General features: G+C 45.3%; 1 long non-coding RNA gene across 3 annotated transcripts in view; it reads right to left on the bottom strand.

Annotated features, from left to right (window-relative positions):
• Nucleotides 1-26,602, bottom strand: part of LOC129532018 (uncharacterized) — a 61,381-nt gene that overhangs the window by 7,397 nt on the left and 27,382 nt on the right. For 2 of the 3 annotated variants that reach the window (XR_010129740.1, XR_010129739.1), the window contains exons 4-13: nucleotides 26,509-26,558; nucleotides 23,742-23,834; nucleotides 17,681-17,896; nucleotides 16,732-16,797; nucleotides 14,525-14,583; nucleotides 12,905-13,434; nucleotides 8,299-8,421; nucleotides 6,192-6,285; nucleotides 5,794-5,990; nucleotides 4,885-4,949 (exon numbers count right to left, since the gene is read on the bottom strand). This is a non-coding gene — a long non-coding RNA (uncharacterized lncRNA). Of the gene's footprint in view, nucleotides 1-987; nucleotides 4,950-5,793; nucleotides 5,991-6,191; nucleotides 6,286-8,298; nucleotides 8,422-12,904; nucleotides 13,435-14,524; nucleotides 14,584-16,731; nucleotides 16,798-17,680; nucleotides 17,897-23,741; nucleotides 23,835-26,508; nucleotides 26,559-26,602 lie in introns of those variants that run through there. The other variant, XR_008677600.1, reaches the window with a different exon arrangement.

Genomic DNA, 26,602 nt, shown 5'->3' with positions numbered 1-26,602 from the left:
TATTATTTTACTTGTATTTTTATTTGTATTGTGAGACAGGTACTGCTCTGTCACCCAGACTGGAGTGCAGCTGTGCATTTACAGCTCGCTGCAGCCTCGACCTCCTGGGCTCAAGCCATCTTCCTGCCTCAGCTCCCCAGTAGCTGGTAGTACAGTTGAGTGTCACCATGCCTGGTTATGTTTTTAATTTTTTTGTAGAGTGAGGGTTCTTGCTATGTTGCCCAAGCTGGCCTCAAACTCCTGACCTCAAGAGATCTGCCCACTTCAGCCTCCTGAGTAGCTGAAACTACAAGTACACATCACCATGCCTAGCTATATTTATTTAATTTTGAAAAATATTTTTGTAAAGAGCAGATCTTGCTGTGTTGTCCAGGCTGGTCTTGAACACCTGCCCTTAAAAGATACTCGCACCTCTGCTTACCAAAGAGCTGGGACTACAGGCATGAGCCATTGCAATGAGCCTGAAGAGATTTCTTTAATCTAGCATCCCATACTTGGTAGGATTGGGAAAGGCAGTAGTGTTTTTTAAAATTACTTAATAATTTCAGTAACAATCAAACTCAACCTTGACCCCTGCCTTCTCTCACACCCCATATCCAGTCTGTCAGGAAATCCTGTTGATTGTCTTCGACATCTACTAAAGATCCCCACCCAGCAACTCCCTGGCCTCCTCCCCTACTTCTCCCCTCTGACCATCTCTCAACACCACCACGACCCTGGTCAGGACCACCATCATCTCCTGCCTGGATGTTGCCAAAGCTTGGCCCCCATGCTTCTATCACATCTTCCCACAGTCTTTCTCAACTCAGCAGCCAGAGAATGCTTTTAAATCGGGAGACAGATCATGTCGCCTCTCTGCTCAGAACCCTCCCGCAGTTCCCATCTGAGTCAGAGTAAAAGCCAAAGCCCCACCAATAACCTCCCAGGGCTTATGTGATCTGTACTGATCCCCACCCAGCAACTCCCTGGCTCCCTCCCCTAATTCTCTTCCTCTCTCCATCTGCTACATGGGCCTCCTTCCAGAGCCAGAGACACACCTCAGACAGTTTATTCTATTGTTTCTGCCTACAATCCTCTTCCCTCAGCACCTTGGCCACCTCCTTCAAATCTTTACTCAATTTTCACTTAGGAGGCCACCCCTGACCATTCTATTTAACATTGCCATCTGTCCCCATGCCTACCATGCTCATTTCTTCTTTCTTTACTTTCTTCTTTCTTTTTTTCAAGATCTCACTGTCACCAAGGCTGGAGTGCAGTGGCGAAATCACAGCTCACTGCAACCTCAAATTTCCAGGCTCAAGCGATCCTCCCACCTCAGCCTCCCGAGTACCTGAGACTCCAGGTTCATGCCACCATGCCTGGCTAAATTTTTTAGTATTTTATTTTATTTTATTTTATTTTGAGACAGAGTTTCACTCTTCTTGCCCAGGCTGTAGTGTAACGGTGCGATCCCGGCTCACTGCAACCTCCACCTCCCAGATTCAAGTGATTCTCCTGCCTCAGCCTTCCAAGTAGCTGGGATTACAGGTGCGTGCCACCACGCCCAGCTAATTTTTGTATTTTTAGTAGAGCCGGGGTTTCACAATGTTGGCCAGGCTGGTGTCAAACTCCTGACCTCAGGTAATCTGCCTGCTTCGGCCTCCCAAAGTGCTGGAATTACAGGCGTGAGCCACCACGCCTGGCCAATTTTTTCATTTTTTGTAGAGACAAGGTCTTACTATGTTGCCCAGACTGGTCTTGAACTCCTGGCCTCAAGTGATCCTCCTGCCTAAATTCCTAAAGTGCTGGGATTACCGGCATGAGCCATCATGCCTGGCTTCATGTTCATTTCTTCTTGCTGCTGCAACATAGTTTGCAGTTTCCTACATTTAGTGGCTTAAAACACCACAAATCTACCATCTTACAGTTCTAGGGGCCAGAAACCCAAACTAGGTCTATTAAGGCTAAAGTCAAGGTGTCAGCAGGGCTGCATTCCTTCTGGAGACTCTAATATGTTCCCTTGGCTTTTCCAGCTTCTAGAAGCCACCCCCATTCCTTGGATCATGGCCCCTGACTCCATCTTCAAAGCCAGAGGTGAAGCATCTTCAAATCTCCCTCTCTTACCTCTGCTTTCATCACCACATCTCCTGCTCCAATTCTGAATCTCCTACTCTCTTTCTTTTATAAAGACCCTTTTGATTGCTGGGCATGGTGGCTCCCACCCAGAATCCCAACACTTTGGGAGGTCAAGGCAGGAGGAACACTTGAGGCCCGAAGTTTGAAACTAGCATGAAAAACACAGTGAGACATCCCACCTCTAGAAAAAAATAAAAATAAATATTAGCCCGACATGGTGGTATGCGCCTGTAGTCCCAGCTCCTTGAGAGGCTGAGGTGAGACAATCGATTTAGCCCAGGAGTTTGAGATCAGCCTGGACAACATAACTAAATCTCATCTCTACAAGGACGAGGTGGGAGGATCACTTGAGCCCAGGAATTTGTGGCCGGCCTGGGCAACAAAAGAAGACCCCATCTGGCCAACATGGCCAACCTGGCCACCATGGCAAAACTCTGACTCTACAAAAATGAGCTGGGCATGGGTGACATGCATGTGTAGTCCTAGCTACTTGGGAGGTTGAGATGGGAGGATTGCCTGATCTCAGGAGGCCAAAGCTATAGTGAGCTATGATCACACCACTGCACTCCAGCCTGGATGACACAGGAGATTCTGTCTCAAAAAAAAGAAAAGAAATATATATTTAATCTCTGTCCCTGGTTCGTGGCACAGAGCTTCTAAAACTCTTACAAAGACCTCAGTGATAGATGTGACAGGAACATCTTTTCTTTTAATATTTGGTCTTGGTCCCAGGTTTCTAACACGAGAGCCTCTAAGAACTTTGGGATCTCCAGCATGGTAAGAATGCATTTGGGGATGTTGTTGAGATGACTGGGTGACTGCAAGCTCCTAAATTTCCTCAAGAGGAGGGCTGATTACCACGCAACCACATGGTAAGAGGCTTGGAACTTTCAGCCTCATGCACTGAACTCCAGGAGGAAGAGGGGCTGGAGACTGACTTAATCACCAACAGCCAAAGATTTTATCAATCACGCTTGCATAATAACGCCTCCATAAACACCCTGAATGGGGTTTGCAGAGCTTTCAGGGTTGCTGGACACAGGAGATGCTGGGAGGGTCGCATGTTCAACAGAGGGCATGGGAGCTCTGTGCCCCTCCGAACTTAACTTGCCCTGGGTATCTTTTTTTTTGAGACAGGATCAGGCTCTTTTGTCCAAGCTAGAGTGCAGTGGCACAATCTCAGCTTACTGTAACCTAAGCCTCCCCAGTCCCCAGCTCAAGGTATCCTCTCATCTCAGCTTCCCTAGTAGTTGGAACTCTAGGTGCACACCATCACACCGGTTATTATTATTTTTTAATTTTTTATAGAGACAGGTTTTCACCATGTTGCCCAGGCTGGTCTCAAACTCTTGAGTTTAAGCGATCCTCCCACCTTGGCCTCCCAAAGTGCTGAGATTACAGGCATGAGCCACTGCATCCAGCATGCACGTCTCTTTCATTGACTGTTTCTGAGATGTATCCTTCACAATGAACCAGTAATAAGAAATGAACTGGCCAGATGTGGTGGCTCCCATCTGTAATCCCAGCACTTTCAGAGGCTGAGGTGGGAGGATCACTTGAGACCAGGAATTTGTGGCCAGCCTGGCCAACACAACAAGATCCCATCTATACAAAAAAAAAAAAGAAACTAGCCAGATGTGGTGGTGCAGGCATGTAGTCTCAGCTACTAGGGAGGCTGAGGTGGGAGAACCACTGGAGCCCAGACAATCAAGGCTGCAATGAGCTATGACTGCACCATTGCACACCAGCCTGGGCAACAAAATAAGACCCTCTCTCTCAGAAAAAAAGAAAAATAAACTGTTTTTCTGAGTTCCGTAAACTGTTCTAGCAAATTATTAAACCCAAGAAGACAGTTATGGGAACCCCCGATTGGTAACAGGTTGGTCAAAAGTATGGTGACAACTTAGGACTTGCCATTGGCATCTGAAGTGAGGATGGCCTCGTGGGACTGAGCCCCTAACTTGTGGGGTCTGTGCTAACTCCAGGTAGTATCAGAATAAAGTCATGGGATACCCAGCTAATATCCAGAGCACTGAAGAATTTGGTGTAGAAACTCCATACATACATTCAGTCAGAAGTGTGTGAGTAGAGACAAACATGGGCTTTTCTGTCACCTACCTGCTTAACTGCATAGGAGAGGCAATATGTGGTGCTCATGAACAAAGCAAACATTAAAGTCAGACCAGACCCAACATTTGACTCAGTCTTAATATCCAGGTGAGCCTGCGCAAATCATTCATTATTCCTAAGGCTTCATCACTCCATTCATAAAATGGGGATAACTGTGGCACCTACATGTGATTCTGTGAGAATTAACGAAATACTATGCTTGGGGTTATTGTGATCATTATACCTGTTCCAAACTATTTGACAAGGACAGTGATGGATGAAGACATCAAAAAATCAGAAACTGCAATGAGGTCTCTCAGGCAAAATTCCATACAAGCAAATTACTGTGTCTACACAGCATTCCTGCCACACTTAATTCACCATTCCCTGAACAAAATACGCCATCTTCGTTGTTCAGGTCTGTACGGTGCTGGTTTCCCTTCCGGGCAGTTTGCGCTATCCCATCCCGGCCCATTCCCCATCCCTCCACCTCCCCCTTCCCTCCCCACTCTCATACAACTCTTCCTCATCTTTCAGGACTTGGCTTCAATGTCACCTTAACTGGAAGCTTCTCTCACTCTCCAGAAGAGCTTCCCATTGCACTTGATGCATGCACTATTATTTGATCATTTTTAAGTTACAGTCCAAATCTTTTTGTACCTGAATAACATGTTGCCCAGTCAGTCTCTCTTCCTGGATTCAGAAGTCCTTCATGGTAGATCCAGCTGGAAGTGACAAAAAGACATCTTTTGACATAAAGGGATGACACAGACAGACATAAGTTCTTAAATGTCTTAAATGTTATGTGAAAATTAAACAGAATTCAAAGACTTGTGGGGAACACTTAGGAATTTACTGGGAATGTCATAAAGGGTTAATTTGTATTTTATTTTATTTTTTGAGACAGTCTCATTCTGTCACCTAGGCTGGAGTGCAGTGGTGCAATCAGGCTCACTGCAGCCTTGACCACCTGGGCTCAAGCAATCTCACTTAATTTTTATTTGGTTTAAGAAAGTCTTGGTTGAAGGTGGTGGCTTATGCCTGTAATCTCAGCAATTTGGGAGGCTGAGAGAGGTATATTACTTGAGGCCAGGAGTTTGAGATCAGCCTGGGCAATATATTAAGACCCTGCCTCTACCAAAAAACAGAGTGAATGTGTGGAAGACAATTTTTCCACAGACTGGGAGTGAGGGAATAATTTCAGGATGATTCAAGTGCATTACATATATTGTGCACTTTATTTCTATTATTACTACATAGTAATATATAATGAAATGATTTTACAACTCACTATAACGTAGACTCAGTGGGATCTCTGAGCTTGTTTTCCTGCAACTAGACTGTCCATCTGGGGTGATGGGAGACAGTAACAGAGTATCAGGCATTAGATTCTCATAAGGAGTACACAACCTAGATCCCTCACATGCACACTTCACAACAGAGTTTGTGCTCCTATGAGAATCTAATGCTGCTGCTGATCTGACAGGACATGGAGCTCAGGTGGTCATGCAAGCGATGGGAGGGGCTAGAAATACAGATGAAGTTTCCCTTCACTCGCCTGCTGCTCACCTCCAGCTCTGTGGCCCTGTGGTTGGAGACCGCTGCTCAAGTGCATTTGAAAGGATCCATCCCACGCCATTCTTCAGAGTCATCTTTACTGCTGCAGTGGTCAACTTGTAGCACCCCTAAGCTCACAGGACATATGCTTCAACTGGCATTTCACAATCAACAGTATGTGGCAGCTTGAGTCATTGTGAGCTCACTTCCTGGAAATCACCAGCATCCCATATCCCATTAGCAAGGAGCTCAGCACTGCTCCTTGGATAACCAAACCTATTCCCAAATCCCATCTGTGTGCGTCTATCTCCTGGTACCCTTCCTAGCATCAATTCTGTATTTGTAGGAGTCCAATCAGGAGACACAAACCACTCAAAAGTTTAAACTAGAATGAACAAGATGGCTCACACCTGTAATTCCAGCACTCTGGGAGGCCAAGGTGGGTGGACTGCTTTGAGCTCAGGAGCTTGAGAACAGTCTGGGAAACACGGCGAAACCTCGTCTCTACAAAAAACACAAAAATCAGCTGGGTGTGGTGGCACTTACCTGTAATCCCAGCTACTCGGGAGGCTGAGGCAGGAGAATTGCTTGAGCCTGGCAGGTGGAGGCTGCAGTGAGCAGAGGTTGTGCCACTGTACTCCAGCCTGGGTGACAGTGTGAGACCTGGTATCAAAAAGAAAAAACGCATATATATATATATACATGTAAATTTAATATAAAAAGTATTAATTTTGGCCAGGCAAAATGGCTCATGCCTGTAATCCCAGCACTTTGGGAGGCCAAGGCAGACAGATCACCTGAGGTCAGGAGTTCGAGACCAGCCTGACCAGCATAGAGAAACCCCATCTCTACTAAAAACACAAAATTAGCTGGGCATGGTGGCACATGCCTGTAATCCCAACTACTCGGGAGGCTGAGGCAGGAGAATCGCTTGAACCTGGCAGGTGGAGGTTGCGCTGAGCTGAGATAGCGCCATTGCACTCCAGCCTGGGCAACAAGAGTGAAACTCCATCTCAACAACAACAAAAAAAAGGTATTAATTTTTATAGAGGATCAGCACAATGAGGGACACACTAGCACAAAGTAAAGACAACTCTAGAGAATACGGAACTAGCAGAAGCCAGGCATTGTGGCTCATGCCTGTAATCCCAGCAATTTGGGAAGCCTAGGCAGGAGGATCGCTTGAGGCCAGGAGTTGGAGACCAATCAGTGCTAAATAGTGAGACTCTGTGTCTACCAAAAAAAAGAGACATTAGCCAGGTGTGGTGGTGGTGCACACCCGTAGTTCCAGCTACTTGGGAGTCTGGGGTGGGAGAAATCCCTTGAGCCTGGGAAGTCTACACTACAGTGAGCCAAGATTGTGCCACTGCACTCCAGCCTGGGCGACAGAGTGAGACCCTGTCTTAGAAAGAAAAAAGAAAAGAAAGTGTTAATCCCCCTATGGGAATCTCCTCTTCTCCTGCCCTCTCTGGAACCTCACTTGTCGGTTCTTCCTCCCACTTTCCTGTATCTTTAACTTATCCCCCACTTTTAGCTCCTTCCCATCATCATTTAAATTACTCAAACTTCTTCTGTTTTAAAAACCTCTCCCTAAACTCAGGGAGAGGTCTCCTGCACACCCATTGAGCCATCTGCTCTCCCTGGTGCCTTCTCTATAGCAGCCTGAGCCATGTCTCTAATCCATTAATCTCATCATGTTACTCCCCCATTTACATCACTTCTCCTTGCCTCAGGGATTAAGTCCAAACTCCTTAACAGCCCCTGCTCTGCCCTGCCTTGCAAGGCAGCCTCACTGCTTGCCCCTCTCCATTTCATCTGCTATGGAGTCCAACTGAGCCTCATCTGCCCCTTGAACACACACTCTTTCTCCTCTGGGAGTCTCTGAAGTGGGTAATATCCTCTGCTTATAATATGCTTCCCCTTAAACCTCTACTCTCTTCCTAGCTAGCTTCGACTCCTCTGTCACTTGTCCGCTTTGGCATCACCTCCTCATAGAAGACTTCTTTGACTCCCGAGATTCTCAGGAGCATGGCAGGTGAAGTGCTCCTTCCATGAATGGATGGAGATTAGGGAGTGTGTGTTATTCATGCTTAATTCATCAGTGCTTAGCTGAGTACCTGGCATAAAATAGTTACTGTGGTGGCCAAAGTAATAACCCCCACCACCACCAATTGCTCATGTCCTATGTTACACAGCACAATTACATAGGAAGGGGGAATTAAGAGTGCAGATAAAATTAATGTTGCTCATCAGCTGACCTTAAAACAAGATTATCCTGGAGTATCTAGGAGAGCCCATGTAATTACAAGCATTCTTTAAAACTGGAAGAGGGAGGCAGAAGATTAAGAACCAGAGACGGTGGGCACAATGGTTCATGCCTGTAATACCAATACTTTGGGAGGCCAGGGCAGGAAAATCCCTTGAGTGCAGGAGTTCAAGGTCAGCCGTGGCAACATACTGAGGTCCCATCTCTACAACAAAATAAAAACAAAATTCACTGAGTGTCACGATGCTTACCTGTAGTCCCAGCTACGGGAAGGCTGACATGGTAGGATTGCTTCAGCCTGGGAGTTTGAGGCTATAATGAGCCATGATAGGACCACTGAACTCCATCCTGAGTGACAGGGCAAGGTCCTGTTTCTGAAGAAAAAAAGGACATTGGAATCAGGGTCCTCTCCATCCTGAGGTGCCTACAAGGCATCTCTCTCTGCAAATGAGTAAACATCACCCTCCAACTCCTTACAGAGTGGAGCAACAGGAAAACTCCTTCACCTCATTTCTGTGCTGCTTGGGAGGCCTGGACAGCCCAATAACCAGCTCCTTGCTGATGAAGCAATCAGGAAATGGCTCGAGTTGAGCTAAGGAGAATTTGGGTCCTTCTTTTGGTTCTCAGTAGGCAGGGTAGGGGCCAGGCATGGTGGCTCATACCTGTAATCCCTGCACTGTGGGGGGCCAAGGTGAGAGGATTGCTTGAGGCCAGGAGCTCAAGACCAGCCTGGACAACATAGCAAGACCTGGGTGGCATACACCTGTGGTCCCTACTACTTGGTAGGATGAGGTGAGAGGATTGATCACTTGATCCCAGGAGTTTCAGGCTGCAGTGAGCCATGATCACACCACTGCACTTCAGCCTGGGTGACAGAGCCAGACCATGTCACAAAAAGAAAGAAAAAAAAAAGAGAGAGAGGGAGAGAGACTATACACAGGCACCACCACATTTGGCTGATTTTTAAATATTCTGTAGAGACAAGGTCTTGCTATGTTGCCCAGGCTAGTCTAAAACTCCTGGCATCAGGCTGGGCATGGTGGCTCATGCTTGTAATCCCAGCACTTTGGGAAGCTAAGGCAGGCAAATCACCTGAAGTCTGGAGTTCGAGACCAGCCTGGCCAACATGGTGAAACTCTGACTCTATCAAAAATACAAAAACTAGCTGGGCAGTAGTGGCGTGTACCTGTAGTCTCACCTACTTGGGAGGCTGAGGCAGGAGAATCACTTGAACCTGGGAGGTGGAGGTTGCAGTGGACCCCATCACTGCACTCCACCCTGGGTGACAGAGCAAGACTCTGTCAACAACAACAACAACAACAAAAACAAAACAACAACAACAACAACAAAAACTCCTGGCATCTAGACATCTTCCTGTCTTAGCCTCCCAATGCCCTGGGATTATACTGTTTCCTATAATTGAAGACACTTGTTCTTATACTGCTGTAAGGTATAAAGGAAGAAAAAAAAACAGATAATGGCAAATGTTGGTGAAGGCTGGGCAGGGTGGCAGCCTGTAATTCCAGAACTTAGGGAGGCTGATGAACTTAGGTAGAACCTTGTTTACTAGAGTATTAGGCATGGGTTTGGGCAACTATTCTAACCAGAGAAACTGGCTTCAGTGAGGGCAAGTTGGCAATCCAAGGTATAGCATGCATAGGGCTGGCAAAATTCAGGGTGACTGAAGCAAAAGCTTCAGAACCAGAAAGACCACATCTGGGGGTAGAGCACAAAACTCTCAAGAGATGAATCTTTGTAAGAGTGAAGCAGAACTATATAGCAGTTTTAGGAGATCTGTTGGTGCCCAGCAAGAGCTCCAAATGGGCTATATGCAGGGATGCAGGCTATAGTCTCAGGAGAGGAGGTTCACAAAAGTCATTCAGTCCAAGACCTCAAACTGTGTTCTCTACTAAAAGGAATCAAGGTTCCCTAGAGAAATGGCTGACTCCATGTATGGTGCAGTATATTGATCCTGGGACATCTTTTTTGCCAGAAAGCAAGGAAGCCATCAAAGTCCAACAGGATCACGTCAAAAAGACATGAAAGTCAACTTGAAGAGATAATTATTAACCTAGATGAGACAATGTAAACATCCAAAACAATAAAGACTGCAATGGCCTGAAATACATAAAATGCAAACAATAATCTATGAGTTCATAATGGTATTCAGAAAAAAAACTACTGGTCACTAGAGGGAAGGTTACTAGGTCACTAACTTACTACTCTGAAAAGTGACTTAAGATGAGAGGTAGGGTGGAGAATTAGCTATTTATTCAGTCTTTCCTGTACAAACATAAGTTTTTAGGGAGATTGAGGCAGACGAAACAAATCTGGAAAAATGGAGGTAACTGCTTAATCTGCGGGTTGGGTGCATGGAGGTTCAACATATTTCTTTTGTGTATATTTGAACCCCCTACAAAAAAACCACAAGACAGAATGTGAGCCAAGCCGCTTAGGGTTTAGGCAAGGCTTCTGCCTACAAGAGACACCAGGATATGAGGGGTAGTTTTAGCCCTAATGGGCTGAGCCAACTGGAGGTATATAGGGAAATGCTAAATTGCAGAGGTATCATGTTGCCCAGCACTTGATCAAATCCTAGATCCTAGGTCTGCTTGGTAGCATGCTTCCTAGGTAGTGGATCTGGGGCTACCTATAGAACTTCCTTTGCAGTCATAATTCGCTCAGAAACTACAAAAGTGCTTGCTCTTGAAAATGGAGTCTTTGTCCATTCCATGCTTCTATAAAAGAATACCACAGACTGCATAATTTATAAAAAGGAAAAAAGGAAGGAAAGAAAAAAGGAAGGGAGGGAAGGAAGGAAAAAGGGAAGGAGGGAAGGAAAGGAAGGAAGGGAAAGAAGGAAAGGAAGGAAGGGAAAGAGAGAAAGAGGGAAGGAGGAAGGGAGGGAAGGAGGGAGGGAGGGAGAGAGAGAGGGAGGGAGGGGAAGGGAAGAAAAGGGAAGAGAAGGGAAAGGAGAAAGAAAAGGAAAGGAAAGGAATAAATTTTATTTCTTAACAGTTCTGGATGTTAGGAAGTCCAAGGTTGAGGGGCCTGCATCTGGTAAGGGTCTTCTTGCTGCATCATCCCACTACAGAAGGCAGAAGGAAAAGAGAGTGCAAGAAAGCAAGAGGGCAAAAGGGGCTGAACTCTGTTTTATAATAAGCCCACTCTGTGATTACTAATCTATTACCACCATAACATTAACTCATTCATGAAGGCTATTTTATTAGGCCCCACATCCCAACTGTTGCATTGAGGATTGAGTTTCCAGCACATAAACTTTGGGGGACACATTTAAACCATAGCAGAGCACTTAGGTTAATTCAACTAAGAGGAGCTGGGAAAATCAAAGGCATGAGAAAGACAGCAAAAGCTAGCAGAGAGAAATGCATAGGTTAAGGAAAAAAGTCACAGTGAATCCTGTAGTGCAGGCTACTTTATCAAAAGCACCTAAAAAAGATCTCATTAACTCCCCCAGCTCACCTCCACCCACATCTAAAGAGCCACACACAGCACCACCAAAGGCAGCACAATGAGAACAGCATTCTCCTCAACAGACAAGCTGGGAGTATCTAGACACCTGACCTCAATAGCTCCAGAACAGCCCTAAAACATTTCCTCCCTAACCACCACTCAAGTCACCAGCTTGGAAAGTATTAAGAAAACCCAAATCCTGACACACCACTACGAAACAACTTAAAACAGCAAAGAACAACCCATTTAAACAGCAATGCCAGCTGTTGGGAAAAAAAGGAACAATGAGTAGAGGAGAAACAGAACTCTCGGGGTCCACCAAGACCCAGTCTCTCAGCTTCAGCACTTTTAAATGCAGAATCCATACCCCTCTGGGGCGTGTGGAGCTCCACAAGGCATGTCGTCCTCAAAGATAAATGAGCAGGCAAGCTGGCTAGAAAACCACTAAGGGTATTATTCTTTAAAGAATCTTTATAGGGTCAAAGAGGAATGGGTCTTAACTGGCTATGTGAACTCCCCACAGATTCTGAGGATGATGTCAGTATCCCTTTCCAGATGTGTTTAACACTTTGCAGTCACTTGTATTCCTGCCACTGAGTGCCAGTGCTTTGCTAATTTGAACTGATTCCAGCTCACGCTGACCCCAGCTCCCTGGATGTTACCATTAGCCAAGACTGTCACCCATACTGTACCCTTTCAAAGAGTCCTAAAAACAGCTCTTCACCTACTCTTCCAAGACAAGTAAAAATGTCTGCCAAAGAAATGGGGAAAAAAGATTCAGAGAGTGAAAACAATTAATATACTAACAAGAGAGCAAAAAGCAAAGGGGGAGGAGAAACTAGGAAAATCATAGATGGGCTCTCACCTATTTCCAAAGCTGGGTTAATGTCCTTTTGCTTGTGTCTGAATAAGGCACCAATTTTAAGCTGCTAATGAAAAAAAAAGAAAAAGAGAAAGAAGCAGGCCCAGGCTGGGCGCAGTGGCTCATGCCTGTAATCCCAGCACTTTGGGAGGCCAAGGCGGGTGGATCACCCAAGGTCAGGAGTTCTAGACCAGCCTGGTCAACATGGTGAAACACCATCTCTACTAAAAATACAAAAAATTAGCCAGGCATGGTGGCGCATGCCTGTAAATCCAGCTACTCAGGAGGCTGAGGCAGGAGAATTGCTTGAACCTGGAAGGCAGAGAATGTGGTGACCTGAGATCACATCATTGCCCTCAAGCCACGGCAATGAGAACAAAATTCGGTAAAAACAAAACAAAACAAAACAAAACCACCATAAAATAACTCAGACTTAATTAAATACAACCCTAGTGGTGAATGACTAAAGATGGATTACTCATAACAGAGATAACAGTCCAATAAGAATCCAGGAATCTTACCTTTTAATAACAAAAAAATCCTTTCCTTCGAAAGTAACATCCTCTCAAGGCCAGGAATTCCATTAGTAGAAAGCCTTCCTAAAAAACAAAATTCCTGGCCAGGCATGGGTTCACGTCTGTAATCTCAGCACTCTGGAAGGCCGAGGCGGGAAGATCACTTGATGTCAGGAGTCGAGGCGGGAAGATCACTTGACGTCAGGAGTTCAAGACTGGCCCGGCCAACATGGTGAAACCCCATCTCCACTAAAAATACAAAAATTAGCCTGGTGTGGTGGTGGGCACCTGTAATCCCAGCGACTTGGGAGGCTAAGGCAGGAGAATTTCTTGAACCCAGGAGGCAGAGGTTGCAGTGACCAGCAAGGTTGCACCATTGCACCCCAGCCTGGGCGATAAGAGTGAAAACTCCATCTCAAAAAAAAAAACAAAAAAAAAAATTCCTTTGGGAAGGCCTTCTACATAAAAATCTTCAACATGAGACTGGAAAAAAGGGTATGGGATTATCACCGGACCTTTGGCTTTTACAGCTTGAGCTATAAGAACAAAAAGAAAAAGGGATATCATTTAAACACAGTATGTAGAAAAGAATAATTATTGAATCTGTACTGGTCTTTAACTTTTACACTTTGATCTTTAATTCTGTTATTGTGATTGAGTCCAAAGAAAAATAGTATGAGTAAAATAAAAAGAACACCAAAAATGCTAATATTCTGTTTACCAAAGTCTGTAGTGAAATATCCCATTAAATCCAAGTGCAGTGACACACCCATAATCCCAAGCACTTTGGGAGGCTGAGGCAGGTGAATCTCCTGAAGTCAGGAGTTCAAGGCCAGCCTGGCCAACATGGTGAAACCCCAACTCTACTACAAATACAAAAATTAGGCAGGCGTGGTGGCAGAGGCCTGTAATCCCAGCTACTTAGGAGGCTGAGGCAGGGAGAATTGCTTGAACCCAGGAGGTGAGCTTGCCATGAGCTGAGATCATACCACTGCACTCCAGCGTGGGCGACAGAACAAAACTTCAACCTCCAAAAAAAAAAAAAAAAAAAACAGCTAGCAGGTGACATTTGCTATGGGGAGACTAGGGATATGATCTTGCTGCAATCCTTCCATTTTAGTAAATCTAAACAGTGTGGATCCATTCTGTTTCATCCCCACTCCACTCCAGAGCCAAAACAAGAAAATCAATTATATTTCTAGTTATTTAAAAACATATCTAACTAAATCATCTAATTAAAAGATAATATGCATGGTTCCATACTCTAAAAGAAAACTTATGCCCTGCATATCATGGGCATTTGATGAATGCTTATTCAGTTGACTGGTGTAGACTTCAATAATAACCTGTTCAATGCATTATGCCAGATGAATCTTGCATCTCAAAAGTAGAACAAATATTGTTCGTTCAGTTTTGTCTACCCATAAATGCAATATTTACTAATAAAAAGAAAATGAGTTTATTGTTCTAGAGAGTATGAGAATTTTGACAACATGAATTCTCCTGTCTTAGGACATAATTAATACTTAGAGGCATACTATTTCATGTGGAAGCTACCATTAAATCAATGTTAAGTGTTAATTACCTCACATAATCTTCTAATCTGACTTAAGACTGAAGACGTACCTCACAAAGCTGATTTATCAAGTTGTAAATCTTCACCTGTTGAATTCATAAGTTCATGTCTGAAAGGTGAGAATACTTAATATTCACTAGGCAATATTCAGCAAAGTAATATCCACTAGTACATATTTAATATTTCATCATGAACTGCGGGTGTGAAGAGAAAAGACAGGCTGGGTACAGTGGCTCACACCTGTAATCCCAGCAGTTTGGGAGGCCGAGGCAGGCAGATCATGAGGTCAGGAGTTCGAGACCAGCCTGGCCAACATGGTAAAACCACGTCTGTACTAAAAGTACAATAATTAGCTGGGCATGGTGGCAGGCACCTGTAATCCCAGCTACTCGGGAGGCTGAGGCAGGAGAATTGCCTGAACCCAGGAGGTGGAGGTTGCAGAAACCATTATCACGCCACTGCATTCCAGCCTGGGCAAGAGAGCAGGATTCTGTCTCAATCAATCAATCAATAAAAATATAAGGAGGAAGCATTTACTGTGTATTTATATGTCTGGTATTATGTGAAGCACTTTATTATCTTATCAAATCTTCGGGACAGATCTTCAGTTCTCATGACCACAAAAGAGGATACTAAAGCTCAGACAGGAGAAGAGACGTGGCCAGCCTGTGTCCCCAGAGCCTATGGTCTTACCACTAGGTTACAGTGTTTCCAGATATCACATGTTGTGAGGTTTTTGCTTTAAAATGAACCAAAAAAAAACCAAAGGTGAAAAAGGCATAAGCTATTAAAAAGTGGGAGAAACACTAAGAGAACCTTAAGCATGTAACTAAAAATATTATGGAAATGTTATTGAATTCATTAGCAAATTTAGTGCTAGGTTTTGAGGAGTAGGTTATATTACTCATAATGAAGAAAAATGTTCATTTTAAGTACATTAACATAAATACCATCAATATTGTTTATCATGTTTAAATGTTCACTTAAAGCAATTCAGTTAAAATTCTGCATATCATACAATTTCATAGTTTGCTAGTAGGTTACAAGTAAATAGTCACCCAAATAAAAACATCATGTTTTCCACTGGTTGTTCCTCTTTTTAGGTGAGCATTTGATGTATACCAACAGAGAGAGGATAATAACAAATTGCTACTTTCTTTCATCACTATATAAAGGTGGCTTCAGGATAGAATAGTATCAGGGCAATGATGAATTTGAAATCTAACATCAATTCAGTGATGCATCAAGATAAAAGTAGAGACAATAGGGGCACCTTGGTGAGTACTGAACATTTTATTTATTTATTTATTTTGAGATGGAGTTTTGCTCTTTTTGCCCAGGCTAGAGTGCAATGGTGCAACCTCGGCTCACCGCAACCTCTGCCTCCTGGGTTCAAGCGATTCTCCTGCCTTGGCCTCCCGAATAGCTGGGATTACAGACATGCGCCACCACACCCATCTAATGTTGTATTTTTAGTAGAGACGGGGTTTCTCCATGTTGGTCAGGCTGGTCTCGAACTCCCGACCTAGATATCTGACTGCCTTGGCCTCCCAAAGTGCTGGGATTACAGGTGTGAGCCACCGCGCCCAGATGAATTCCAAATTTAACAAAGCAGACTAAGAGAAACAATTCATTTAAAAAAATAATATTTGGCCAGGCATGGCGGCTCACACCTGTAATCCCAGCACTTTGGGAGGCTGAGGTGAGTGGATCAGGAGGTCAGCAGTTCAAGACCAGCCTAGCCAAGATCATGAAACCCCGTCTCTACTAAAAACACAAAAATCAGCCAGGCGTGGTGGCTGGTGCCTGTAATCCTAGCTGCTCGGGAGGCTGAGGCAGAGAACTGCTTGAACCTGGGAGGCAGAGGTTGCAGTGAGCCGAGATCGTGCCACTGCACTCCAGCCTGGGTGACAGAGTGAGGCTCCGTCTCAAAAATAAATAAATAAATAATTCAATGAAATCCCTAAGATCTAGGGCTTTGCAATAAATATGTAAATAAATTTCCAATCTCCATACTGAAAGTTTAAAAGAAACGCTAACTAATAACTAAAGAAATACAACTTTTCCTCAGCTTTGCAGCCATCTAGAAACAAAGTGTGTAGACACTACAAAGCACCTTACAAGGAGAAACGTGTAAGGATGGCATGACTCGCCGGCAGCCCTGGGCTTGTCCACGGTACCCCCATGATGAACAGTAACTCCATTGTGTAAATGCCCATGAACATAAGATTACAGGACTTTTCCAGTTTAGACATACCATATTTTCTTTCAGACAATTCTTCAGTTTGTTTACGTAGATCAGCGATACGACGATTCCATTTCTCTGAAAATCAAGCAAAAGTTGCTTCTCAATAATACGTCCCTATGTCAGAGCAGCACTAACGTATAATGACTGATTTCATATATTTTACATTCTAACAGTCCATATCATTTTACTGCTTTCAAGAAAAAATTTCCCCTTTTTGGTGGTTCTTAGAATTGGTTTAATGGGAGACTATTAGAGAAGCTGAAAAGCAGGAGGGCAGAAAAGTTCAATTAAATTAAACACAATAACAGGGAGGTCACAATGAGGCGGTCTCCAGGGGTCTTTTAGCAGACTTCCTAAAACATGTCTCAGCTGTGTGAAATAAGACTTTACAGCAGCCGGGTGCAGTGGTGCAGGCCTGTAATCCCAGCACTTTGGCAGCAGAGGCAGGCGGATCGCTTTGAGCTCAGGGCAACATAGCCAAAACCCCCCTCCCCTAACCCCACCCCCACCCCGTCCCTACCAAAAATACAAAACAGCAGGGCATGGTGGCGGGTGCCTGTAGTCCCAGCTACTCAGGAGGCTGAGGCAGGAGAATCACCTGAACCCAGGAGGCAGACATTGCAGTGAACCAAGATCACGCCACTGCTAGCCTGGATGACAGAGCAAGACTCCACCTCAAAAAAACAAAAACAAAAACACAAGGTTAACAGGGACCCCCGACCTTCCAGATACAAGTTTAAGAGGGACCCCTAAGCAAAAAATGCCAACCCTTTTTCTCCCAATCATTGAAACACCAGGAGGGTGTAACAGTTTTGCAGCCTAGCTGTAGCAGGCTGATGCCCCCAAGATGCCCATATCCTAATCCCGGTAACTGGTGAACATGACCTTATATGGCAAAAGGGGCTTTGCAGATATAATGAAGTTAAGGGCCTTTGGCTTTTGGGGTTGATGTACTCACTCGGATCCTTATAAGAGCAGAGCAGGTGATGGAGAGGGTGGGAGGTGTAGTGACAGAAGCAGGAAACTCCAGTCATTCGAGATGGGCAGCACAAGCTGAGGAGTGCAGGCCACCTCTACGGCCAGGAAACAGATTCTCCCGCAGAGCCTCAGAAGCCACCGACCCTGCTCTCACCTTGACTCAGTAGGACTTACTGTAGAATTCTGGCCTTCAGACCTGTAAGGGAATACATTTTGGTTGTTTTAAGTCACTAAGTGTGTGGTAATTTGTTGCAGCAGCCACAGGAAACTAGTATTGTAGTGAAGCCTCAAAACCCCCCTGAAGGGGCTGGGCTCAGTGGCTCATGCCTGTAATCCCAGCACTTTGGGAGGCCGAGGTGGGTGGATCACTTGAGGTCAGGAGTTCGAGACCAGCCCAGCCAACATGGTGAAATGCCATCTATACAAAAAACACAAAAACTAGCCAGGCATGGTGGCACATGCCTGTAATCTCAGCTACTCAGGAGGCTGAGACAGGAGAATTGTTTGAACCCAGGGGGGCGGAGGTTGCAGTGAACTGAGATTCCACCACTGCACTCCAGCCTGGGTGACAGAGCGATGCTCCATCTCGAAAACAAAACAAAACAAAAAAACCCCAACTGAAGGTTTCCAGTTCTGCCAGCAGTCTCCCACCCAACCCCCAGAAGCAGACATTCCATTGCTGTGGGCCATGGACAGGCAGAAGGAAGCACCTCCTCATGGCAGAGGCCTACCCAGGAGAAACCCAAGGGAAGGCACTGCTGGGCTGGCCCCTCTCTGCCAAGGCCATATTCTTTTTTTTTTTTTTTTGAGGCCAGTTTCACTCTGTCTCCCAGACTGGAGTGCAGGGCCACAATCTTGGCTCACTCCGACCTCTGCCTCCCCAGTTCAAGGGATTCTCCTGCCTCAGTCTCCTGAGTAGCTGGGATTACAGGAGTGTAGCATGCCTAGCTAATTTTTGTATTTCTAGTAGAGATGCGGTTTTGCCATGTTGCCCAGGCTGGACTCGAACTCCTTGCCTCAAGTAGTCCACCTGTCTCAGCCCCGCAAAGTGCTGGTATTACAGGAGTAAGCCACTGCACCCAGCATTTGCCAAGACCTTTGATGGCAGGCTTCTTCCAGGTGATCAGTCCTTGTCTGGTCTGGCTCTGCCCCACTCTCCTTCTCACCTAGTTGGAATCCCTAGCTACTTTTCAGTAGAGGAGAGTGTATACCCCAATCCCAGCTTGGTTCAGATCTGCATTTAACTCATGGAACCTGGCTGCTCCCCAGGTCCTGAAGAAAAAAACGGTCTCTCTGTGGGTATGATAAAGGATGGGCCTGTCCCCAGGACCCTGTGAGAGGGAAGCCCAATGTCCCACCAGGTTGGCAGGGCTGGGGAAGGGAAAGTGTTATGGCAGCCCCAAGAAAAAAAAGACGCAGCAGAGGGAGCAGGACAGCGCTCACATGGAACTCATGCCACTGCCTGAGTGAGGGGAGGGAGGAGTGCACGCCAGTGACGTCAGGGGGCAGAGAGGCGCAGTTCCAGGGTGGCTTTCCCCCTCACTTCCTGCCATGTTACTCTGATCACCTCCAGGTTAGCCTGCCCACTTTGTGCCCAGGGGCCTGTAGAAAACCACAGCTCCCCATGGTTATGGCCCCAGGAGTGGGGCAGAGCAGGGAGGAGTCCTGGGCAGAGGAGAGGCAGGGGCAGGAGGGAGTGGGCCTCAAACTCCAGGAGGGGGCCCTTCTCATGGGTCCTGCTTTCTGGCTTCTCCTTCCTTACCCCTGGGCTGATCACTCGGGGAAGAACTGAGACAAAGTTTCTCACCCTCAGGCCCAAAGTGTTTAATTACTGGGCCCTTAGGGAGGTGTGAGCCCCCTGAAAGGATGAAAGGTTTTGTTTTGTTTTGTTTTTTGAGACAGAGTTTCGCTCCTGTCGCCCAGGCTGGAGTGCAGTGGCGTGATCTCACCACACTACAACCTGCGCCTCCCAGGTTCAAGTGATTCTCCTGCCTCAGCCTCTGGAGTAGCTGGGATTACAGGTGGCTGCCACCACACCTGGCTAATTTTTTGTATTTTTAATAGAGACAGGGTTTCGCCATGTTGGGCAGGCTGGTCTTGAACTCCTGACCTCAGGTGATCCGACTGGCTCCGCCTCCCAAAGTTCTGGGATTACATGAGCCACTGTGCTTGGCCACGATGAAAGGTTTTGTGTGGGGAGCATGTACATGCCTTTCTGGGAAAACAGTCCACAGCTCTTATTCTCAGCAGGCTTCACGGTCAAAAAAGGTTAGAACTCTTGCTACAGAGCTGTGGAAGCAGCTAGGTGAGGGGCCTGCCAAGGGCATTCTGGGCACTACCTGGGCACTCCCGAGCCCATCATCCCCTAGGCAGGCTGCACTGCTTGGTATTTGCAGAGCTGAGGGGGTGGGGCATGTGGGGACTGTGAAATTGCCCTGAGATGACCCACAGTCCTCAGCTGGGAAGTGAGCAGTGCATCTCCTGCAGCGTCCTCCATCCCTAGAGCCATGGGGCCAGGAGGACTGGCCCTAGCAGCAAGTGAAAAGCCTATTATTGATTCCCTCCCTAGCCATGTAGACAGTGAACCAAGACACTCATATCAGGTAAATGCCTTGTTCTCTGTTACCGAGGTAACCAGTAGGCATTCCCAGATACAGTGAAGGTCCTCACACCAAGATATGCACCTGGCCACCTGAGGAAAGAGAAAGGACTATCTGAGGGGATGGGGCTGAGCTGGGTGTGGAGTGGTCCTTGTGGGTCTTGGAGAGTGGGAGGGGGAGCAGCATGAGCCAGGCCTCGAGGCAGAAGGACAACCAGGAGACAGCCTGGAAAAAGTGCTGGACCCACAAGGGCTCAAGGCTTGCCAGAGGGGAGGTGGGATAGGCTGCAAAGTCCTGAGGTCTGAAGATTGGCCCTGGCAGGAAGAAACCAGGTAAGGTGGGGTGTTACCTACACCCTCGGGGCCAGATGCAGGCCAGAGCCAGCCAATTACCAGGCCCTTAGAGAGGTGTGAGCCCCTTGAAATGATGCAAGCTTTTTTGTTTTTGTTTTGGAGACGGAGTTTCGCTCTTGTCGCACAGGCTGGCACCTTTGCCCAGAGCAGGCACCAAGACTTCTGGCTCTGGGTGTGACCTCAGTCTGGGTAAAAGCCCCAGCCCCCACCAGGACCACCTACCCCCTAGACTACTTCAGGTGCTGAGCCCAAGCCACGGGCAGGAAGCTAAACTGATGCCTAGGGCAATCCCAACAAAGTCCCTGGTTCCCCGCAGCTATGGGGCTGACGGGGAATTACAGCCCAAACCCCAGATGCTGGCTCTCAAACTAACACTGAGCCCTCAGTGCCCACAGGGAGATACAATCAGCGCACTTCCCAGATGGGGAAATGGGATCAGAGAAGTGCAACAGCCTTGCCCAATGCCCCAGACCAGGGCTCCAGGCCCAGAGTGTTCTTTTGTCACTGTGTTCAGAGGGCAGCAGCTGCTGTGATGTATCCACCTGAGCCTGGCAGCTTTCTCCAACTTTGGAAGCCCAGGAGCATGGCCCCTGTCCACAGATGCACCTGGCATGAGGCGTGCCCAGAGGGACAGAGGCAGATGAGTTTCGTCGCCTCCACTGGATTGTGAGGGCCTAGAAGGAGACAAGGGTCTGCTTGAGAAGGCAGTGAATAGCGAGCAACCTGAGGCAGTGCCCCTCTGGATGGATGCGCAGTGCCTGGATGGAAACTGGCTCAGACAGAGCTCAGTTCTGCAGGTCCCTGAGGCAACCTTTTATCAAGCATTTTTAAAAAATGCTTCTACATTTCTTATTTATAGGTATTCTAATAATACTGCGTGACATTACGGACAACTTAGCCTAAATTATGGAAAATCAAATTATTTAGTAGAACTGCAAGACAATCCTCTCAGTTGTTGTAGTAAGTGTTGCTATAAACATTTAAAACAGCAAAAAAAATACCAAATACCTGCACAGTATGTATGATAAATGCATATGATAAAGTAAAAAAAAAAATAGCACACACTGAAAGAAAGCCAACAGAAGAGGGCACTGGGCATGGGCCAGGGAGGGCAAGAATTGGGATGGGGACATGGAGGAGCCCAATCCAAGGCAAGACACAGGTTCAGGCTTTACCACAGTCACAAAGGCTGCTTCTTGTTTTTGTTTTTAGCAGAAGGTAAGCATGAGCAAATCACTTTTTAGAGGTAACTTTGCTGGACTTGTGAAGAATGGTGTGCAAGGTCCAGAGCGACTGCAGGAGAGGGAAGGTGGGATTCCCACAGAGCAGGAGCACAGATGAGCCAAGCAAGGCCCTGCTTAGAAGGCAGCAATCAACAGAGATGCACAGACCTCTGAGGGTGCCGGGACAGCCATGCAACAATGCAGCCCTTTTGCTTCCTAAGCTCACCAGTTCCCTCGCTTCACCTCTGAGAGGTGGTTTGGAGAAACACAGCCCTTCTCAAGAGGGTTGCAAGGTAAGTTTAGTTGGTACATGAGTGCACAGCACATTTTAATTTTTATAGTTATGCATTTATTTTATATGTACTAGACAAACGACCAACAGAAAATTTACCATTTCACAGGTATTAGTGTTTAGGATGAGGCTAAAGTAGGTATTTCTGTTTAAAAAAGTAAATTTGAAGAAAAGCTACCCAGCAAATTATAGTAGTATGTGGTACACAGACAAAAAAAAAATTATGCAGTCGTCCAAATGACTGAAACTGATAAAATGCTGGTCCTGGTCTATGGATTCCCCCTCTGACAAAGCACAGAATACTCCCACCTTCTCCAGAGTCAGTGACCAAAGATGAGAGAGCAGGGCACCGAGCACAGAAACCACCAGGAGCCAATGACTTCCTCCTGTGCTCCATCCTACTCTCTCACTCACACCAGGAATTAAATCCTTTTATGTAGACAGATGGTCAAGAATTGCTACTATAAAGCAACTCAGTATGGTCTGAACTATCAGAGAGCTACATGGAGAAATAGTTACTGCTAAACAGACCTCTCTGCTGATGTTTTTCCCAGCTACTTAAGTCCTGAAAATTTCCACAAGGCTGAGTCAAATCTGCGTTTCATCATCTATAAGAAAGGTACCTATCGAGAACACCCTGCTGGCCAGTGTGTAAATATCTAAAGGAGGACTCAGAAAACACCGGGCAAGTCCAGCCTGCACGTGGTGGCTGGGCTTCAGTGAAGCATGGAGCACAACAGGAGTTGTAAGTAGTAGTTACATCAGCAGCCCTGGAAATTCTGCTCAGAACCAAACTGAACAAATAACATTATCTAAAGCTTACAATTATTTAACTCCCTAAATTTTCTGTCCTCCCAGTAGCACTTTCAAATGCCTAAAAGCAATTAAAAGAAACATTTTTCCAATGTCTCACAGAACCATTAGAAACACAAAATTAATAGCTTCATAAACTATAGCTTCTATTTTATCCATAATAGAATGAAGGTGCATAAACCACATAGTAATTAATCTTTGGACAAAAGCAAACAATAAATGGAATATATGGCTAAGATCCTTTCTTTTTGAGTGTGGCCCAAGATAAAAATTTCTTCCAAAAGGGTATCATTAATGCAATAAGGCTTTTGTGGAATTCTATTTTGTATGAAATTCCCGTTTTCTATTAGCTATTTCTTCCTCTGTGACACAAGCCTCATTCCTTGTGAAAAACACGAAGGAAAACATTCGTGAAATCATCAGGTAAAGATCCCACGACCTTTCTATCACTGACACAGTATGTAGGTACATGGTACAACCCCCAAGGGACCACCTTGTGGCATCCTCAGCAACCACAGAGCCACAGGGCAGATGAGTGTTTGCTCCCACTGAGGCTCTGCAACCTCTGCCACCAATACTGGAGAAATCCTCCAACCTCACTGTTTTCTCCTGAACTTGTTCCCTTGTTTTTCGATTAATACACAGCAAACAGGCACACCTTCAAGCTGCCAAAAGCATCTTAAACGTTGTACACTTACAATCTTCAAAATATAGTAGCTCAAAAGAGTCATCAAAGTAGTTTTTGAAATAGAACACTTACTTTGACCACATAATTGAACCTTCGGGTATCTTGAATTGCACTTGAGAAGTCTAACCGATTAAAGGCTTCTCCCAAGGTGCAATAGCCATGCCTCTGGAAGAGCAACACAGAAGTTAAAATAAGTCAATTAGCCAAAAAGAATTGGCAGTTAATGTCAATTAATTGTGCAATTAAAAAAATTTTTGGCAAAGGACAATTTGTTTTTATTTTGAAGACTGATTTTAGATTTAGATGAGAGTATAGTAAAATTGTAGCAATGCTAATAATTTAAGCTGTTTATGTATACCTGAGACACCGTTAACTGACATTTTTTACAACCTGCTGAAGTAATGACAAAGACAAATATTTATTAAATATCTTGCTGGTTTGTTTTGTTGGGGACAAACTGGGGTGTGGACGACGTTAAAGCTAAGATCATAAAAAAACTGGATTCATTCTAGGCTACGCAACTAAAAATACATAAGTCATCTGATTAACTGCATTGTAAGGATGTAGGTGTTATAAATATCTACTTGAAACACAGGATTTCTCTGCAGGGGAGGCATGCACTGCCCGAGTTTGAAGTATAACATGGGATTTCTCTCCAGAGCAGCCATGCACTGCCCAGGCTGGAAGTATGCTCAACCACAAGGATCAGGGCTGGGAGAGGCGCTTCGGTAGCAAGAAGGTGCCTCTGAAAACCAGCACTGGGATGGAGAGGGCTGAAGGCAAGTGCTGGATGTGACCATGGGCAGCTTTCAGGCTGGGAGCACGGACGCCAGGAACCCAACACACCAAAAAAACTGGTGCTTAGACCCACAGGTCCAAGAACCGAAGGAAGAAAATGAAACAGTTTATTTTCAGTACTGTAAACACTGCTGCTATTCTCTTAGATGTTTTTCTTCCATGATATACCCTTATCCTGTATTGGTTTGTATAGATTAGCACATTAGGTTTCAGAAGTCATTTTAAACTCCATCTTCATCCTCCATATTTGAAATATGTAAAATCTACAGATTTTCAGGTCAAAGTTGTAGAGATAAGTAAGCTGGAAAACAATAATAGAAAACATGAGATGATTGCTCTCAGATTCCAAACAGGTGACTTGAGATGTCCTAGAGAAAGCAGCTGGAGTCATAGCACCTTTGTCTCTAACAGCCGATACACTCAGAGGCTCATGTGCTTCTGTGCGTCAACCCCAATCGCCCTGACGGGTGCACAACTCAGCAAAATATACTCATTTAAAACATCCAAATATGTTGACTGAGTGCCTGCTATGTGGAAAACATTTTCCTGGGAACTCTGGGGAAAGGAAACACTCATTTTGATATAGATTATAATCTGAAATCCATCACAGCTGATATTCCACACGATGGTGTAGCAGACACTTTCCAAGGTCACCACCCATCTCACAAACGGAAATTAAATCTGATTCACAGAGCAGACCACAAAGAGCATGTCTGGACCTAGAACCACAGCACGTAACCTCGGAAGCGGTGAGACACCAGCCAGCATGGACAGGCAGCAGGCACTTGCTCTATACCAGGTGAGGGTGTGGAGACATGACGTGGTGCAGGGACACCAGCACCCAGTCCTAGTTCTGGTCCCTCTCAGCCTTGTTAGGTCCTGGTTCCTAGGATTCCAGGGAGCATCCCCACAGCCTCACAATAAGATCCTCCTCTCCTGCATATGCTAGCTTGGATGGGATCCTCTGTTCTGTAATCAGTATGGCAACAGAGCAGATGAAATATTTAATGGTCTTTCATGAGCACTAAATTTTGTTTTTTACAAACTAGGTTAGATTCTGTCAAATAATCGTCTAATGGTGTATTCGAGTGTATATTAAGGATCTGATTCATTCTATACCCACTAACCACAACCAAACAGATTAAGTTTTCTTTCTCAGAATCTAATCCTTCAGTTTCTTGGAAGCTGGACTAGTTTCAGAGCATCTACAAACATTTCTGGAATATTTAACTTACCCTGAAATAACATGATAGACAGTAATTCCCTAAATTATTTTCCCCAATTGTTGCAAAGTAAAGCAAATGCAGAGTTTCTAGGACTATAAAAGGAACTCAACTTCCCGGATCCTAGTAAAGAAACAGGAAACAGCTTGAAGCTCTCTGGTTTGTTTTATGGCTCATGAAAAAGCTTTAGCCCAACTTGGCAAAAGAAAGGCAGGGAAAGAGTTCACATGGCTCTGCACAAACCCAACCCAATTACTAATTTCATGTTAGCCACTCTTTATGTGGAATTAGAGGGCTCACAGATGCCCTGCCCTCCAAAACACGCCACAGGGAGGACACACTCCCATCAGCATCAGGGGTTCATGCTAACACAGAGAAAATGTGTATGACTGCAGGAGTCCATGCTTGGTTTAAATAGCCCTGCTGTTGACTCAGATATGTACAGGTAGGCAGGAACCACACACTGCACACATATACCACATGCCACCACACACCATACATCCCACACACCAATGTGTGCACAAATACATGCACAACCATACATACACACCATACATACAACACACATACACCATACACACAACACACACCAATGTGTGCACAAATACACAGCCACACACCACATGCAAGCACACACAATGGAGAATCACTGCCTCAAAAGCTCCTCATATGCTATTATCTGTCAGAATGTGAACCATAGATCTGATATTGCAAAAGAAATGTGTTTTATGCAACTTTATTAATACATTTATTTAATGTGACTCCATATTCAACAGAAACAATACAAGATACTCTCTTATTTATAATAGAATACTTACTTCTTTTGTGCTTTCTTTATGGACATAGATCCATTTTTCACGATAAAAACCTAGAATAAAAATTACCTTTGTTTTTAAAATCTGGCAAATCATT

This window comes from Gorilla gorilla, chromosome 11 (assembly GCF_029281585.2).
Source record: "Gorilla gorilla gorilla isolate KB3781 chromosome 11, NHGRI_mGorGor1-v2.1_pri, whole genome shotgun sequence".
Lineage (NCBI taxonomy): Eukaryota > Metazoa > Chordata > Mammalia > Primates > Hominidae > Gorilla > Gorilla gorilla.
The sequence above is the reverse complement of the archived record's forward strand: the minus strand, read 5'-3'. Positions and strand labels throughout refer to the sequence as shown.